General features: G+C 35.4%; 1 pseudogene; it reads right to left on the bottom strand.

Annotated features, from left to right (window-relative positions):
* Positions 1 to 197: 197 nt before the first annotated feature.
* LOC136281318 (ras association domain-containing protein 4-like) lies at positions 198 to 15053 on the bottom strand (annotated as a pseudogene).
* Positions 15054 to 18242: the final 3189 nt, after the last annotated feature.

The raw sequence follows: 18242 nt of genomic DNA, 5'->3' as shown, positions 1-18242 counted from the left end.
CATAATTGCGTAGAGGAAGATGAAATGGTCACTGATGCCTCAAGTAAACGTGATGGGCAATATTTTAACAAAATTTCACTCCTAAAACAGGGGTGGAATTCCTGGGAAAGCTCTTCCTCTGCAGCATCTTACTGACAATGTTACTGAGATGATTAGTTGTTTTGTTGTAATAATGCACAAACAGACACAAAATGATCCAAAATAAAATTGGTTTAATTCCTTTTTCAACTCAACTTAAGTTCAACCCTCAATCTTCAAAACAGTGTCCAGTATGGTGCCCTTGGTCTGAGAGTTAATTACTTTTAAGATTTTCAATTACTTTTAAGCACTGATATTTAATTTTTCCATACAGTTGGCCAGGAATACATACTCTGGGTTAAAAAAGTTTGTTCACTAACAACAGAAGAGAAGGCAGACCTCAATCCAAGCTGGCACACCGGGGGAGGCTATTATATCATTAATTTGGCTACCAAGCCCCTTCATGCCACTCATGTCACCTCATTATACCACCTCAGAACTACCATTTAGGTCTCTTCAAGAAAAATTTATCCTATAACTCCCAGAAGTGATTAACTGGTAGATGTGGGATGTAGGACTTAGAATTTCTCAATTCCACTAGAGGTATTTTTGGCTAGTTTTCTTTTCTTAATTTCTGAACCACTCATATAAAGGCTAAATTCAATACATTATTCTAAGTGAAAACTGTGTAAGGGTGGAAAACAGAGCAATCAAATTTGTCAATGAAAATTATTAACTATAAAACAACTGAAAACACCTCAGAAAATATCAGAAGTGGTATTTCTTGAATGTCTGAGGAAATAAACTTCAATTTCTGTCAAACTTACATAGATAACTGACGTAGAATTGACAAACCCTAGGCACCACCTCAATTTTCTCTCTCTCTCCTAACTTTCTGTTATCTGTTCCATAATTAAAATACAGAAAAGTATGTACATTTTTTACAAAAAAAAAAATAGCCATTTAACCTGTCATCTTTACAAAGCTGTTGCATTATTAAATTATAAAAAATTTATTGACTTACTTACAAGGCTTAATCTCTTTAAACAAATAAATAATATTTATTTGAAATACATAAAAATATCATTATATTAAAATGCTCCTGGTTATTGGACAGCCATTGTGTTATACAGCAGTGGATATTTCTGCAAGCCTCTCTTGAAGCTTCTGCTTGTAAAGCTTGTAACTAAAAACATTAGATAAACCAACAGATTAATATAAAAACCTAACAATGCTTTGTCTTTTGCTCCTTACATTATATTGTCACAAGATTTAGAACCACAATCAAATTATCACTTTTGCAAAGCAACCAAACTAATTACTTGCCATTTCAACTTGTTCTGATACAAATTTTTCCAGCAGTAGCATATAAATGAACCAGGAAAAAACTTGTACTGACATTTATGTCACTACATATAAAAAATAAATGATTGAACTATAGTATATGGTTTGAAACTGGGGCTAACATGTGATAGTGTATTCTGATTGTCCAAATGAGTGTAGTCCTGGCCATTGTCCAAGTGGTGATTGATGTTCTCTAAAGCTTAGCTGAAGTTGTAGAAACATCAGCCTCCACAAGCAACAACAGTCATTATCAGGACTACTCTCACCTGGACAATCAGACAACAAGATCAAATGAGATAAAGTACTTACCACTCTTTCACTCTCTCAACTTCTCTTTCCTCTTCTTCCTGATATTTTTCCAGGAAGGCTTGTAACACAGGCATGGCAAAATGAATGTATTGTGCAACCTAACACAAACAAAAGCAAGCTACAGTAGGGTACAGTCTAAGAGAACAAGAGGCACAAAACTGCTGTAACTAATCTTAGGTTTCTGTTCCAGGAAGCATCTTCTCCCCACTTTAGTACAAAGCAGATTACCATCTCCTCCCCCACCATTTTTTCATGTGTTGCTCGAGGTTCACTGTACTCATTTATACTCTTGGGAATTGATGGACTTTGTGAAAAAGTTAAGCTTTTGTCTTAAAAGAGGATTGCATTTAACCAGAAAGACACCTATCTAATAAAAATTTTAATAATAGCAGTAAATTTATTACAAGAAATTGTGTAACAGCTGAAAAATAAAATTACTCAATCAGATCTGAAAGTGGAAGATTAAAATGATGTGACTAATCATACAAGAAAGATCTCTATTCTTGAAAAATTTTAAAAAGCAAATTAAAAGGAAAGAATAATTCTTTGATGAACTAACCTCATGAGATATATTATTAGTATCATCAGCCTCCATAACAAATATCTTAGCTGCCTCCTAAAAAAAACACAAATTGAAGCATTACTAATTGATAAAAATGTAAAGTTTCAATTCAAGATTGTTTGATTTGTCTTCCAGGCTATACTTTACCTCACTGGGCCCCAACAAAAGGCGACAGTATAGAGGGAATTCTTCCTTTTGAAGTTGTCTAATTGCTGTTAAAAAAAAGGATAAAAAAAACCTAGATGTAAGAGGCGTGGATTTCACACCCAAATTCATCAGATTGTTGTAGTGAATTATCATGTCACATGCAAAACAAATGACTGAAATCTGAGCAAGTTGAAAAATGCGGGCATCCCACAGATCTTTGTGAGACAAACTGACTTGATAAAGTAAAGAATGCTACAAATAAAGAGTACTTACACCCATTGTCATATACAGCATAAAGATTAAATTTCTGAGGTGCATCAGTGATCTAATAAAGAGACACAGGGACAAATATTTCAGATTTATAGTGAGGTGGGAGCAGCATTTGGTCATATTTTAAAGCAATGATAGACTTCCCATTGTCTGACTTCCCCAAATAAGAAATTTTTCTGAAATAGCAGTGGCCCACCACAAAAACATAACTCCTAAATAGTAGGCAAAATTTGAAAAACAGATGAAAAAGACTTCCTTCATCAAAATCCTTGGCTAGCGAGTGCTGTTTTACAGTGTGTTCCAAGACTTGATTGAATACTACTTCAAAAATCAGCAGCTTTGTTCATTGATAGCTCCTTACTACTCTAATATTTTCTTTTACCCAGGACATTTCAGATAATATTATCTGAGTTATCATCAAAGGAATGCGGGTATATGAAGCTTCTTACTATGGTAATATCTGACAAGAGTTATTCAAAGTTTGAAAAAAGAAAACCTGTGATACAGAATGAAGAAATCCACTTTCAACTTTTTCAGACCAAAGGGCATTTTTTTTTTAAAAGAAAAACTTTGGGATCAAGGATCAGAAAGTCAAAACGGAAGAAATCACCACTGAGAGCTTATCACACCAAAGGTTAACATGACCAGAAAAATGAGGAAGGAATTCAAAGTAAAGTTTCAACCAGACCCAATTTTGCATCTGATTGGCCGACAGGGTAGACAGGAGTTTTCTCAATCAATCATAGAGTGCAGTGAAGAAAAAGAAAAGTCATCTAAGATAACTTGTGACATCCTTCTGAAAATTGTTCCTCAATTACATCATTAAAAAAAAAACCTCACATTTAGATCATAAGAATTATCAGTAAATGCTCTCAAACCTGGAATTTAGTCATCAGCATTTTTATAACTTCTCTTGTTTTGGTTCTGCTTGTCACACGCAAATTTGTTGAAGTCCCATAAGGAGGAATAAATGTTGTGTGACCTTCTGGGGACTGTTGATGACAAAACATGGCTCAACAAAATACTATTGCTGTCACTTTCATGATATAAGCCACATATTTTGTCTTCCACAGTTGCATAATTGTTAACTCATTTGTTGATGAACAAACATTGCTATTGTAAAGAAAGATGTAATTAGCCATGTCAAGAGATTGCAAGTTCATATACTTTGAAGAAAGGGTTGCTTCTCTTAAGACAGCATGATCCTTTGCTGATGCTCAAAATACTTTCAGAAGTTGGGTACTTTCTCTTGCCTTTGCTACAGTTCACCAACACTTTCACAGGCACTAACAGTTAAAGGTCCAAGAGTATCAATTAAAACAAACCAGTGACCTGTAAAGAATTTAGATAAAACTGAAGTTATCTTACACCAAAAGATAATGCTCTCACCTGAACTGTGAAATCAAGAATAGTTTTCTGATCTCCTGCATCTGGAATATTTTTGTTATTAATGGACCGGCGCCTGGCTAGAATCTTCTCTAAACTACTTGTCCTTGGTCTCTGTAGATATTCAGTTAAGGGCAAAATGAAAAAAAAAATAGTTACTGTTATAATAAATGTAAGTTCAACCTCTTGTCCAGCATAGCAGCTGGAACCTATCCCAAGTAGCATGAGTGACTAGGAGTGCTGCTATCAAGGACAAATTTATATGTGGACCTAGCACTAATGCCACACCAATTTCTTTGAAAATCAATTGTGAGAAATCAGAGTGGAATTTCTCTTTATCAATCTAGTACATTGTCAGGCAGACAGGCAATGAGAAATTTAAAAGTTATAAACTGAGAAAAGAATAGTACACTAAATGCAGAATTCTTGCTTACTCAAGCAAGAATTCTGGTCAAAGAAATAATCCTTTAAATGCTGGGAAATCATGTGATACTGCAATTAAAATATAACAAGAAACTGGACTCTACAGAGCTTCCTTCTTTTTCAAGCAAACCCACTTACAATTCCATCTTTAACTCTGTTAACAGCCGATCCTCTGTAACCATTCTGTTCTTTCTGTGAGCGTCTCCTCCAATATGACAAGTTGTGACTTGCAAGTGTAACAGGCACCTTCAAACCCCAGTAAATCTTGAGTACCCCCTCAAGTATGAGTCTGCCACTGAGCTAAGTGAGAAAAGGCAAAATATATATAAAAAAAAATGACATGCACATCTGCAAGAGTCTATCACAGCTTCTGTGGCATGGCGCAACAAGAAGTATTGATTTTCCAAGCGGTTGGGATGCCAGACCAACACAGATTGTCCACCTGCACTTTGTTAGGTCCTCCTGCACTGTGCTAATACTCAAATATTTTCTTGGTTGGAGAGTAATATTGTGACATTCAAGTGTTTTGCCTGAGAACACAGTGCATTGTGATAGAATTCTTTCCTTAGTTGTGACTCAATTTTAGTAATTTAGAGATTTTTGGAAAAATTTCTATAATAATAATCAGAGAACACAATTTGTTCCTTTATAATCTTTAAGATAAAAATCATCCTTTCAGAGTTTCGTTAATTTCTATTATATTAACTCAATCCTTTCTCTCCTGTAAGCTCATTAGTAATTCTCTTTACTGTCTGCTATACAATTCTTTGGTTGATAATTAAGAGAATTTGGTATTAGACCAGCTGATAACCTTCTGGTTGATATTTTTCTTTATTCTCACCGTTTGTCTGTTTGATATTGTATTGATATTGTATGAAGAAATTCTCTCTTAGTCACTTGTGCAAGTTGAAGGATTACCTGGTAAGTTCCATGACTTTATTAGTCTTGCTACAGAATGATTATTAGTTTTACCTCTTGCTTGTTAACTGTAGAGCTTTACGTGACTCAAAAAATGTATTATACTCCTTCAGCTTTGGAATAATTTCATTCCTAAAAACAAATTACATAGTAAATAAATAGAACAACAGGAAAATCCATGCAAAAAGTTAAAAATGATCAAAACTCTTGGCTGGACATTGTCTGAATGACATGAAACTATAAAATCATAAATAAAAGGTATGTATACCTAATGGCGTCCAATTCAGCTGGTGTAAGCTTATCATCTGCTAAATATTGATATGATTCTGTTCCTCCTCGGCCATATCCACCTGGGCCAAATAACAAACTGTAGCATGGAATATTACAATAGGGAATTCCTCTGTGCTGCAAAGGCATAAAATATCAGAATCAAATATAATATATCAAAAAAAGTCATGTTATCATTTGATTGTCCAAATTAAGTAAAGTTAAATTAAGTGAACAAATCTATTGTGAAGGATAATGTTTTGGTCTCATGATGCAGCCATTTTCAAATAAAGATGATACATCCAGTTGACCTTCTAGCTCAAAGGGGACCAATAGTATGTAGTGAAAATGCTACAATCACTAATACTTTGAGTTACCAAACTTTTAGCTTGGAAACTTGCACATGAATAACAATCAATAATCTCTTCATTAACACTCATGGAAGTCTTCGCCTATCATATCATGAAAATAAGAATTTAAATAATAATACATGAAGCTGACAGTCATATGCTTATGAAAAAAGTCCCCAAGAATTTAACCCTTTAACTCCCAGATCAAATTTGTAATTCTCCTTTCTGTCAACCATACAATTCTCATCATGTTAGTTCAGAGAATTAACTAATTATCCCCAAATTGATATTTTTCTTCATTCTCATCACTTATCTAGTTGATATTGTATTAATATTGTAAGTAGAAATTCTGTCTTGGTCACTCATGGGAGTTAAAGGGTTAAGGGCTACAAATGATATGACTGTACCCAAAGATATCTAATTCCTGTCAGTAAATATTTCCAAAGTCCACTCACAATATTGGCATATACAATGTGCTGCACTTCACTTAGTAGTTAAAAATTCTTCCTCAACATGATTGATAAGAACAATTTAACTTCAACACAAATTATCTTGCCACAGAATTATGTTTTGAGTATTCTAGTTATGATACCTATTGATCTTGTATTTGTAATTTTAACACTTTCACGAATGATAGATGCTTTTCTCATAACTGTGTAAAATAAATATTCTAGTACAAAATTAACTGAGAAAAAAATGATAAAATACGACTGTCAGAGGTTAGGTAAACCATCTATTACAAAAATAATGCTGTAACTTCTATTTATAGGAAAAATACTTAAATTCGTAATATTTGAAATTAAAAATATTTTTTCTAAAGAAACCATTGAGAATTGACTGATTTAACTCTTCAAAACTGTTAGCTTTTCTCTTAAAATTCAAATCATAAACAAAATGACTTCGGACAGCAGCCAAATACAAGTACTATGAATAGACAGGTACAAGTACTATGAATAGGCAGGACTTCACATGTGTGTCGTATGAATATTTCTTTCCGCTAAATGTGAAATCATTCTGACTTTTTCTTGTCACAAATTTCCGCTAAATTTAGTTATTTTATGCCAGAAACAAAAAATGGCCATATTAAATTTATCTATATGAGAGATCGAGTCCGAATGTTTGGATCTCTGATAACAAAGACCTCTGTCAATGGAGGTATGATGTTATATTGTGCTGTTTTAACTTGTAACATTTAACCACAACGATGATGGCATATTTATCAACAAAACCAGAAATTCACATCATAAAAGACACAGAAAAAGACAGAGAAAGGCTTATTTACCACCCAGTTTGACAACAGACGAGGAACCCTTCGTTGAATCATCAAAAATGCGTCTGCTTCCATAGTTGACCGAGAACAATGCAAGTCAAGAAACACTAACCTGCATTGCATCATTACAGGAAATGGAAAAATAGGAACTGGAATCTTGGAATGGACCAAGGAAAAAAATGTGGACTCATTTTAAGCATGATGATTACAAATTTCTTTTTGGCAGAAGCAGAGGGGAAATGGTTGTTTCCCTGCAAAAAGGAAGCTTCTGCGAAAATTTTCTGAAATTTGACCAACAAAAATGTTCATTTTATAAGAAACAAACTTGACCCTTTCTTCTTGATACAAAAACATAGTATGTACATGCTGTAATTACCTAAAATATTACAGTAATAATATTTATGATTACTTGCCCAAATCAGAAAAAGGAAAAAATGTGATTGGTTAACAACATACCCAACTATTATGTCACAGCTCTTTCATCAGATTTTTCTGGCCAAGAGAAAGATAACATCTAGAAAAGCCTACATAGGCCACATTGCAAACAACTATCGTTAAACCAAAAATTATAACCAACATAATGACAGTGGCCATTCAAAAATGGAAGAAAATATCACAAGAAAGCAATATAGATTTCAGATGAAATACAGGTATAATGTCTCATGTACAGGAAGAAGAAAGTGTGGGGTTTAAGTTTTGTATCTGATAAGTCACAAATGGCAGATGATTATTGAGTAGACCAATCTGATCAAAATGTTCAAGCAAAGTGAAACAAAATTAAATAGATCTCCAATTACTTTCAAATCTTGACTGAAAATAAGTTGAAACATTTGGTGAGGCCAGTTCAACTCAGACAGCAGTTTTACAACAATAGACTTGCAGATTTGTCTACAAGAAAAAGGTTAAAAAAAAGCTTTTATGAAAATTATTGAAGATGGCTCGGAATTCAGTTTTGCTAAACAAAGGCTAAAACTTGAGGGAATAACTGGCCCAATGTTTTTGAACTCTGAAATACCCTGACCAAAATTTGTTACTTGTGAAAATCTTCCGTGTGATCTCTCTCAAAAATGATGTTGCAAAGATGAATTTACAACAAACTCACAATCATATCTTTGACATAAAATCATTGGCAACTAGCTGGAAATAGACCAGGCGGTATTAAAGGAAAGCACCCAAAGGAAAAAAATTAGCATCTAGAACACTCACTCGAAGTAACATTACAAATATTTGACCTACAACGAGTTGCTGTGGTCAAGAATGTTTTGGCTGTTATCTACCTTACTTAAACTAAATTAAGACCAAAAAGCTATTTTTTTTATTTGTAAAATAAACAGCTAAGCCCTGGACTTTGACAGGTTGAAATTTTATCATTGTCGGACATAAACTTCCATATGAATGACAAAAATATTTTGAATCAAAAATAAGTTTATTTTACAAAGTTAATCGCACTAATAATTAAACAAACAGGCAAGTTGCTTATCCTTCCTTTTATCTGAGAGCTGGGTTTTATTTATCGTAATGCACTGATCTACGGCCCATCGCACCCAGCTCAAAAAAAAAAAAATAATCGCGTGATACACCTTTAACACGCAATTTAATAGACTGAGCGAACATTGCTATAATATTAACAATATTTATAGCATTTTCGTACAGAGGTTTTCAAAAAGTGTGAAAAGAACCCACCAGACAACATACTCCAGGAGCTTATACAGCCGTCATACATAAACTTCATGAAACATTATCGTGAAATTTTGCACCCGGACGCAAAGGTTTTAAACGTTAGGGCCTAATATTCTTCAGAAAAATTTTCGTTCGTTAATGTTAATGTTTTATAAGTGCATACACGATTTAGAAAAAGTATTTCGTTTCTTGAATTTGATTACAGAATACTACAAAATATAAAATCTTTTATTGCCTCTTCTACTGGAAAAAATGTATATCGACCAGAAGAACTGACAAATAATGCGTTATTTAATTGGGCAAACCACTCAGTGAAATCAAGTTAATGCAGTACTATACCTCTGAATGTTGGCCAGGGTTTAATCGTTTACCGCATTCTTCGCATCGCAAACAGCCAGGATGCCAGACTTTTCCCAGAGAGTTCCTCTGTTCCGCTGCAAAATATCACACAAATACATCACAAGGAAAAATTTTCCCAAGCGAAGACCGCCGTGTCAAGGTAATTTGTCATCGGTCCCCGTTCCGGCAATCGATTCCAGGCGGATCAAAATTGATCACGCTTTCTTGCTACATCGAAAGCATTACTTTTCAAACTACGTGCGGTATTTTGTTTTCAAACTACTAAACTTACCAAAATATATACCAGTTTACCGCACTTGTGACATTCAGTCATCGCGTTTTGCCGCTAGATTTGACCTCTCGAGCCTCGACATACGATTATGAATTCTTCGTACTCGCGGGCAAGGTGCAAAGCTGCCAATGACGTCACGCTAAAAACAGACCAAAAGAGCTGCTCTGTCTAGGGTGGAGTGGGGATTTGACTCAGTCACAACACACAGAAGGCCAGCAGAGCATAGGTTGACAAGACTCTAAAACACTCAAAGCCACAAATCGTTTCCTGTAACCTATTTTTGGGCGACTTGTCTAGCAAATTTTTTTAATCGCGCATTTGATCATATGCACATGTAAAATGCGCGTAACAATATAATAAATATTATTACACTATTACTATTAACACAGAATTTTGATGCAGAGTCAAAGAATTTCATATAAATTTTCCGTGTCAAACTATCTAAATATAACTTTCGCTATGAGCTCTTGGTCATGTCGTAAGAATTTGTCTCCTCGAGTGTATTGTAAACACAATTTTTTCAATCTTTTCTAAATGGAAAAATCCGCGAGTGCGAGATAACGGTGTAAATACAACAATTTTTTTTTATAGAAAAACGAACAAAAGAAAAATAATGGGAAACAAGGAGAGGATGAGGAGGAAAAAAAAAAAAACGACTGGAACATTAGAAACAGAATGGTTGAAAAATTTACCCGGGTTTACATAAATGCCGAACATTTTTTGTTGCCGTATTCCTTTGCTATTAACAAAATAAACAAAACCTTTCGAAAAATCTCTTTAACCTAAAATTCTTCCCTGCATGATAATAAACGCAGAGCGTTATGTCACCCGCGGTACGTTTCTGAAGAAACTCTGAAAAACACTGCTCTTGCTAAGTGTCTTCTTTTTCAAGGGCCGAAAGAAACCTATTCAAGATAACAGTTTGATATCTCCCCCTCCCTAGGAAAAGGAAAAAGTAGGCCCAGCCAGAAAGAGGTGAGCCAAAATGATAATAAAAAAAAAAGAAATAGAGAGGGGGAAGAGAAAATACAGACTTCAGAGCGAGTGGTTGGTTTTAGATTTTAATTTCTTCCAGTTTAAAACTGCATCATGCACTCTCAATTACCCTTCTTCATTCACGTCCATAGATGCAGTAAAACTTTGAGGTAGCTTAAAGATTAATGACGCATATGACCGAAGCTTATCCTCATTGACACGGAGCGACTCTGAACATTGCTTCCCCACCTAGAGAGGATTACAATCCATCCCAGCTTACCCCTGCCACACTCGCTGCCTTTGTTAAGATTCCATTGAGAGAGCTGTATTATCTATTTTTATTATCCAACTGAATAGAGTACAAGTATCCTGCGATATTGTACGGTTATTTGGACAGTTGGTTATTTTTTACTGTAAAAAACCTGTAAAACCAGTTGGCTGCGCGGTTACGCTTCTCTATCCACTTTGCTTTTCCCGCCTTATGAGAAATGAGCAGAAAAACTTGGCAGAAAAAAAAAAGCAGTTGGATAAAAAATAACTTATTAGACGTTTTTTGTGTGTAGCATCACTTCGTATTTTTTCTTGTTATTTGTATCTTGACTCGCCCTACTTGCTCGTCAAAAACGGCACAACTCGTAAAAATACTTTGCGACACTACACGCCAAAACGTCTAATAAGATATTTATGCTCCCGGGTAGAGTAAGGCAGTGTGTCTTATCAAGATAAAATAACGTCCCTTTTTTGTTCTTGGTCTTACTCAATGACCCGGCCAGGGCTTGAAGCGGGACCTCTCAATCAGGAGTACAGCGCCCAGTAACAATAAACCCAACATGTATTGCATCAGTAATGCGTTTTATCTAGACAAAGAAGAGCCAAGACTAAACCTGATTGCGAAGGCAACCTCCATCCCAGTCTTTTGCATGCAAAAATTAGCGAGGATTAAGAAAGAGGGGACTGGGTATTGCGGAAGATATTTTGATTGGAAAAAAGCCATGAACCTGTCTGGTTTTTTCTAATGATGTTAAACAACTAATATTTATGACCAACACAGTACCTGTGACTTAGATACTTTAAACAGCCCGACGTAGGATATACCTTAATAGCATGATTCATTAAGGCAATATGTTATGTTTGCCTTCTTAATGCGATATAGCATTCCCGAACTGTTTTCGATATTTGTTACTCCTTCTAATCTTCCCTATAACTTATCTGAATAGCTTAACTGAAAGTTGACTATAAAAAATGACAACAAATTATAAAAGCTGTCGATGGAGTGCGGAGCAATTAGCAAAGTTTACAGAATCGGTTTAGCTTAAAATGGGCGCTGAAGTCAAAGTTTTAAGGCAATAATTGTGCTAGTGCTTGTTAAAGCAATATCAAAAAATATCTTAATTGGTAGTCTATTTTGAGAGTCAAACGTCCTTGGATAAGTGCTTTAACAAATTGTAAACCCCGAAATCTTATATTTTCAAATTTGAAAACAAGTCACAAAAAGTTAATTAGATCTAGCGCCTTTCATAAATCTATGAATGTGAACAAAGCAGAGATAGGTATGAAGATAAACTGATAAAGATTAGAATATTGGCGTTAGGCTATCCTAGCTTCACGATGTGTAATAAAGAGACCGAACCGAGAGAGAATCCGTAAAGAACGTGATGTAAGTTGTAACAATGCAATATATGATTCTATAAACATGATATTAGCGTTATTTTTTCAGTACATACCTTTAGAGTTGAAAGATTTACTTCGTCCCACTCTGGGGGACCTCGGGCTTTTCACTTGCGACACTTTCTCAGAAGTCGATGTACTTCTCGAGCAAGACGCGGGGAGTCCCTGGGGGTAGCGGATCTCCGTTCTCCCATTAAAGGGGAATTCGGAGCACTCCGAGACTTGAAATATCTCGCTTCAGGCGGAGGAACATAATCGTTGCTTTTCGGTCCAGGTTTGCCACAATGTTCGTGGTAAACAGATGGCATTTTTCTGTTGAAGAAGAGAAAATTGAAATAGCCGGCCATCTTGAAGCAACCGCATGTAAATTTAAGATAAGTTGGATTATGGGATACCTCTCTTTTTCGGAGAAAACTTTTACTTTAGGTACTGTCAGATGAGAAGTCCTCTTCATTCTGGCTCGTGTCAAATAGCGGAATAATACAATGTTGGGAAAATGATGTAAAGGACGTGTTTCCGTAGGTATTGCGTGACAGATATTGCGTTACCTCACATTGATATTAGCGTAAGCTGGTTATGTTACCTGCACAAAAGAGGTATTTAACACCTTTTGCCATATACCATTGGCAACCAGATATGAGGTCAAATATAGCATTTATATAGGTTGTCAGGCCAAATCTGGTTCAAATTAAAAAATAAATTGATCGAGAAATTGTTCATCTATGCGAATTACTTTTTTTAAACGTAAAATTCAAATTTATCAGTAAGGAAGGCACAACATCTGTTGAAAAGCAACAAATCTGGCCAATCAGGATTTAAAAATTTTATGTATTGCAATCTAACCCTGGCAGGTAAGTAAAGAGGCAGAACGAATCTTTAACTGGTAGAGACGATTTTCAATTTGTTGTCATGGTAACAAAGAGAAGCCCAACATTGGTTCCACTTTAATAACACGCAGTACATGAAAACGGGACGTCAAAATATATTTTAATCCTTTTCGCCACGAGAGAAAAATCGCCTTCAGTTCCAAATTGTTCAAAACGCTTAAACCAATGACTTGGCTCCTCAAATATTTCTTCTGTTGCACCAATGGATTTTTAAAAAAATGCTCACTTAGCATGAACAAAGCGGTCAAATCTCGAGCATACGTGAGCGAATCAATTTTGCCGGTCGCGCGCCAAAAAAACATTATTGGAAAAAATCCGACGAAATTCATAATTTTGTTACCGTTCTGTAACGAGTTGGTTCCTCTGCCTCTGATTCCCTCATGTAAATCTTTTTATGCGGCATCGCTCAACGACGGATTCTTAACAGTGCAGTCGGTAGAGCTGAGATTTTAGAACTTACGGGAGACTCAAAATTGTGTCGAGTCATTCTGGTGGCGTTTTTTCTTTAATTGAAGACCGAGTTTAAAACAAAGATTGCCACATTTCTTTCCGTATCTCCGTGCAATGCGTCAACGGATTTCAGTTAAACACCTGTTGTACACGCAAACGGAGATAGTCTTAACAAACGCTCTTGTGCATTTAGAGAAAACGAAAAGGATCAATCACTAACTGTACGAAAAAATTGCCGATCATGGGAGAAGTGATATTGCTGTGAGAGTACTATATAAATTCTGGTCAGAACAAGTGAAGTTTTGTAACAAAATAATAACACCTGTTGAAATGCTTTGGTAAGGGAAACGCCCGCAAATTATTCAAATGCATCATCTACAGTCGCTTGGATGTTGATGTCCATGAAATAATCCTTCTAAATGTGCGCTGTGTAATATTTTGAAGAGCCTGCTAGCTTATCAGCAGATTTTCACAGTGTTTGTGCAGCTCGTTTCAATACACAACCGTCCAAAAATATCATAAAAAATTGAGCGAATAATAGTTTGTGCGACGGCAACCTTTCAACGGGTTTTTTTTTTTTTTTTTTTTTGATAAACAATAACCTTCGACGCCGTCAACATTGTTCTCAAGCTGTATCGCATGTATTTTTTCCTTGTGTATTTTTTTCTGGATGCATAAATCTATCGCGAGACAAACTGAATTTATTTTTGATTGCGCGGAACTACAACAGCTAACCAAGACCAAACCAGTTTATATTTATATAAATTCAGATGGCCATTTTCCCATTTTACGGAGCCGACTAAAACAAAAAAAAAATTCTGAGAAACTGCCATAACTACCACATGTACAGCCTTGAAAAATGCAGAAAAAAAAAAACTTAAGTAAACAGAGGGCAAAAGTTTTATCCTGATTAAAAAGAAAAATATTTTTGCTCAACATAACTGCTGTTTTTTTTCAGTTTCTTTCAAAAATTAGTTATTTATGGTCTTGTATGTAGGAAGCAAAATCGTCGCGATCTTCTCCCGCTGCACGTCTCTGAATTTACATAATTGGCGTTGCTGACATTAAACCTATTTTCGATCTATTCAAAGGCTTCTCTTGGAATCTAGACCAAAGATAGAAGCACTCACGGCCACATAGCCCAGAAGTATTCCTGAATTGAGATTGTTTTAAAGTCTCTCTATAAAACCGCACAAAAAAATACGGTCGCACTTTAATATAATATCGATAGTTTAAAATAGAAAGAAACAAACGAATGTACAGCTTTTTCTTCGAGTGAATTGAAACACTAGTTATGAGATTCATGTTTGTAAAGCAAGCGGAAAAAATTTAAATTTGTTGAAATATTAAAACCATGTATATTTACCCAGAGGAAGAATGAAGGAAATTCTTCAATGTTCTCAGCAGTTCGATCATCTTGAGAAGAAAGCTATAACTATAAAAATTATACAAAGCTGCGGAGATTTTCGAGGTAGGAGCTTTTATCGCTTTCACAACAGTCGCTTCTGCGGTTGAAATAAGTTTCAAATTGTCAAAAACTCGGGTTCGCGTCGTATTTTCCAAAACAGCTGTTTTCGATAATTATTGCTGACAAATGTGTTGTGTCTCGAGACTTTGGCGGGAAATTATCACCCAATCAGAGATGTGATGCTCAGTTTTTCTAAGTCTAATATCGATATTTGACATTAACTCGAATTTCCGTGAATTATTAAAAGAAAATATGAATTGACCCTTTGAAGGGTTATCTTTCCGAAAGAAAACAAAATTTATTCATATTTTTAGTGTCTTTCCAATTTGAGTTAAAGAAAATCCGCAAGATTTTAAGGCTAAAATACAAAGCTGCAGATCGAATCACCATACATGTTAAATAAATTACACTTTGCTTTGAGGATTTTCCAATCCAAATAAATTCCAGAACGATTCGAGGTACATGAACCGAAATACGTAAAATGAACCTGAGCGAAAGAGTTAAACAATACTACGACATTCAATATTGATTATGAAAAACTTTTAAAGTTTTTTTTGTTTTTGTTTTATTTGATAAGGAAATGATCGAAATAAACCCGCCGGTCTCAGCGGTAAAAAAAATTAACATCACCATTGGAGTAGACAGTCTCTGTGTTTACATTTTTCTTCGACGGGTCTACGGTTCGGGAAGTGATCTCAGTGCTATCCCTTGCCATTAGGTATATTTGGACGTGTTCTACGGTAACTCGGCGTTGAGGCTTTTTAGTAAATTTCCGGGAAAAAAAAGTTTCAAAAACAAATGTAGTCTGAACTTATCTTTTGAGGATGTCCTATCGCACAGTTAAGAATAACTTCCAGCACTTAAGAAAGTAAACAAGAAAGAAAGAGAAACGATTCATAACCGAAACAGTACAAGCAAATGATAAAGCTTGAATGCTGTTACGTTGTCTCTGTAGTTATACCCTGTAAGTTATCATTCAATGTAAACTTCTCTGTCTCGCGTCCAAGTATGCTGAGGGACGAGTATTTTTAAAAGAGCCAAAATCGTTAATTTTCAAAAACGAAGGTCTGCTATGTGTAGTGTAACACGCTCGAAAAATTCCACACCAGCTTACTTTACAACCTAAGACCTTGCTTTGGACAGGTTAACATGTTTTCCTTACGTATATGTTTTCTAACTGAACGCGCTTCGCGCTCTAGAGCTCCGCTATGATTAATCGAAAAAAGGCGGGAATTCAACTACAGTATTTCTGACTTTCTTTTCTGAACGAATGGCAGCGCCGCCAAGTCCCAAATGCGATTGATGCGGAAAAAAAGAAAAAAATAATCTGGTTTCGGTGTTCTCTCCGCTCGCCATCTAATCTTATAAACATTTTTTTTGCGTCCCCGGCAAGGTATATGAAGAAAACATTTAGTGAGGAGATGTTAAGTTCTGAGGACTAAGACAATTTTCCGGAAAAAAAAAAAAAATTTCTTTGAATCTCATTTTATGTTTCGGGAAAAATCTCATTATAGGAAATCCCTTGGCACTGTATAACAGAGGAAAGGAATTTGCGGGTTCCGCATCATCTCAGTGGCTTAGTTGAACCCGAAACTGAAAAACGCAAGAGATCGAGGGATGACATCCGCAGATTTTTTTTTACTATCAACCGACAACTTAAAGGTTAAGTTTCGTCCTAAATCTGTCTTTTCTGTGACATGACTCAATGTAGGAGGTGCTTATCCCCTTTTCCTAAAATCCTGACAAACATCGTCATGATAATATTAATGCGTCTCGAACACGCATAATCTGTAATTTGAAAACAAGCCAGATTCTTTTTGTATGTCATTGTTACCAGGATGAAGTTTTCGATATAGACTTTGAGTGGCCTATTGTGGGGTAAAACTGATATCCTGGCTGCGTATCGACGATTACTGTAATGTTTGCTGTCTAGTTTATTTCTATCTTTTTGGATTCAGCAGCCATATCTTCACGAGATTTTTGAAAGGAATCTTGGAAGAGCTATCGATCTGTAGATTTTCCTCTCAGTCGAAAATCAACAAGTGTTTTTTTTTATTTTCGGGTTAATTTGCCACTTTGTGACGGAAACCGAAATATTGTTTCCGATATCCGCGGCGAGTTTGACCAAAATTAATTTGTCGTCTTTGTTATTTCCCTTTAATATTACACCATAGCGCAAATTTCGGAACAAAATTACAAATTTTTAAAGATGTTCTTTTGGTTTTGCATCAGAACTCCGTTAATGAAAAATAATAAAAAAATTATGAGAAAAAGAAAAACAGTTCCCAGGAGGCTGATAAATAATTTATTCACCAATTACATTTTAATTGCCTATTCGTTCACAACTTCGACGTTGTTATGACTGCTAATTATACATAAAATGAGAAATAATTTACCAAAACAGCAAGAACACTTTTGTAAAAGTTACGTCACGTTTTAGAACGCTATTAGTCCTTTAGTATTTATAATTAAACACAGCGATACTGCTGGTCTACTTGAGAGCACAATAGATGATGGTTAAGAAATTTCTCGCAAGCTGTGAAGGAATATGATAGAAACACCGCCTGGCGGTTGATAAATCTATTAAATCTCTGAATGACCCATACTTACGCTTTAACTAAATACTTGAGCAGTTTAAATTCGTTGACGAGCTCCTTATGGTTAAAGCTAAAAAATTCAAGTTCAAAACGAAATCGAAAACCAGCACGAATTGCTGAACCTGTTCGAAAACATTGTGAAATGATTAAAGTGTAAGCCATGATTCACAAACAGAATTTCAATACTTTGTGAAAATCATAGCACAGATGTAACATTATGTACTGTCCCCGGAAGCCGAAACTCGGAGTGAAAATTCACACTGACTCATACTAGTCGAGTGATTGGCGATACGATAAGCATGCCGGATAAATCAGGTTTCTTGACTCGGTGCTGAAGGCTGTGATCAACCAAAAATAATGAGACTTCTAATTCGCATGTTAACGTACCTTTACACGTCGTTTGGCCAAGCTAGTTGCCTTCAATATATTTCTGTCAATAACGTCTGTATGAAAGCGGCACAAGTTGTTCGTTTCAATTTACCACCACTCTGGGTCACTGTCTAGAACATGTTGTTATGCAAACAAATTTCACAAGTCGTTCCGAATTGTCTTGCCGCTTTCATTCACGGTTGAGAGACTACCAGCAGTAACACGTAAGTTCAGCGCGAATCATGGTATCACT

Source organism: Pocillopora verrucosa, chromosome 5 (assembly GCF_036669915.1).
Source record: "Pocillopora verrucosa isolate sample1 chromosome 5, ASM3666991v2, whole genome shotgun sequence".
NCBI lineage: Eukaryota > Metazoa > Cnidaria > Anthozoa > Scleractinia > Pocilloporidae > Pocillopora > Pocillopora verrucosa.
This window is presented reverse-complemented; position numbering and strand designations above follow the sequence as displayed.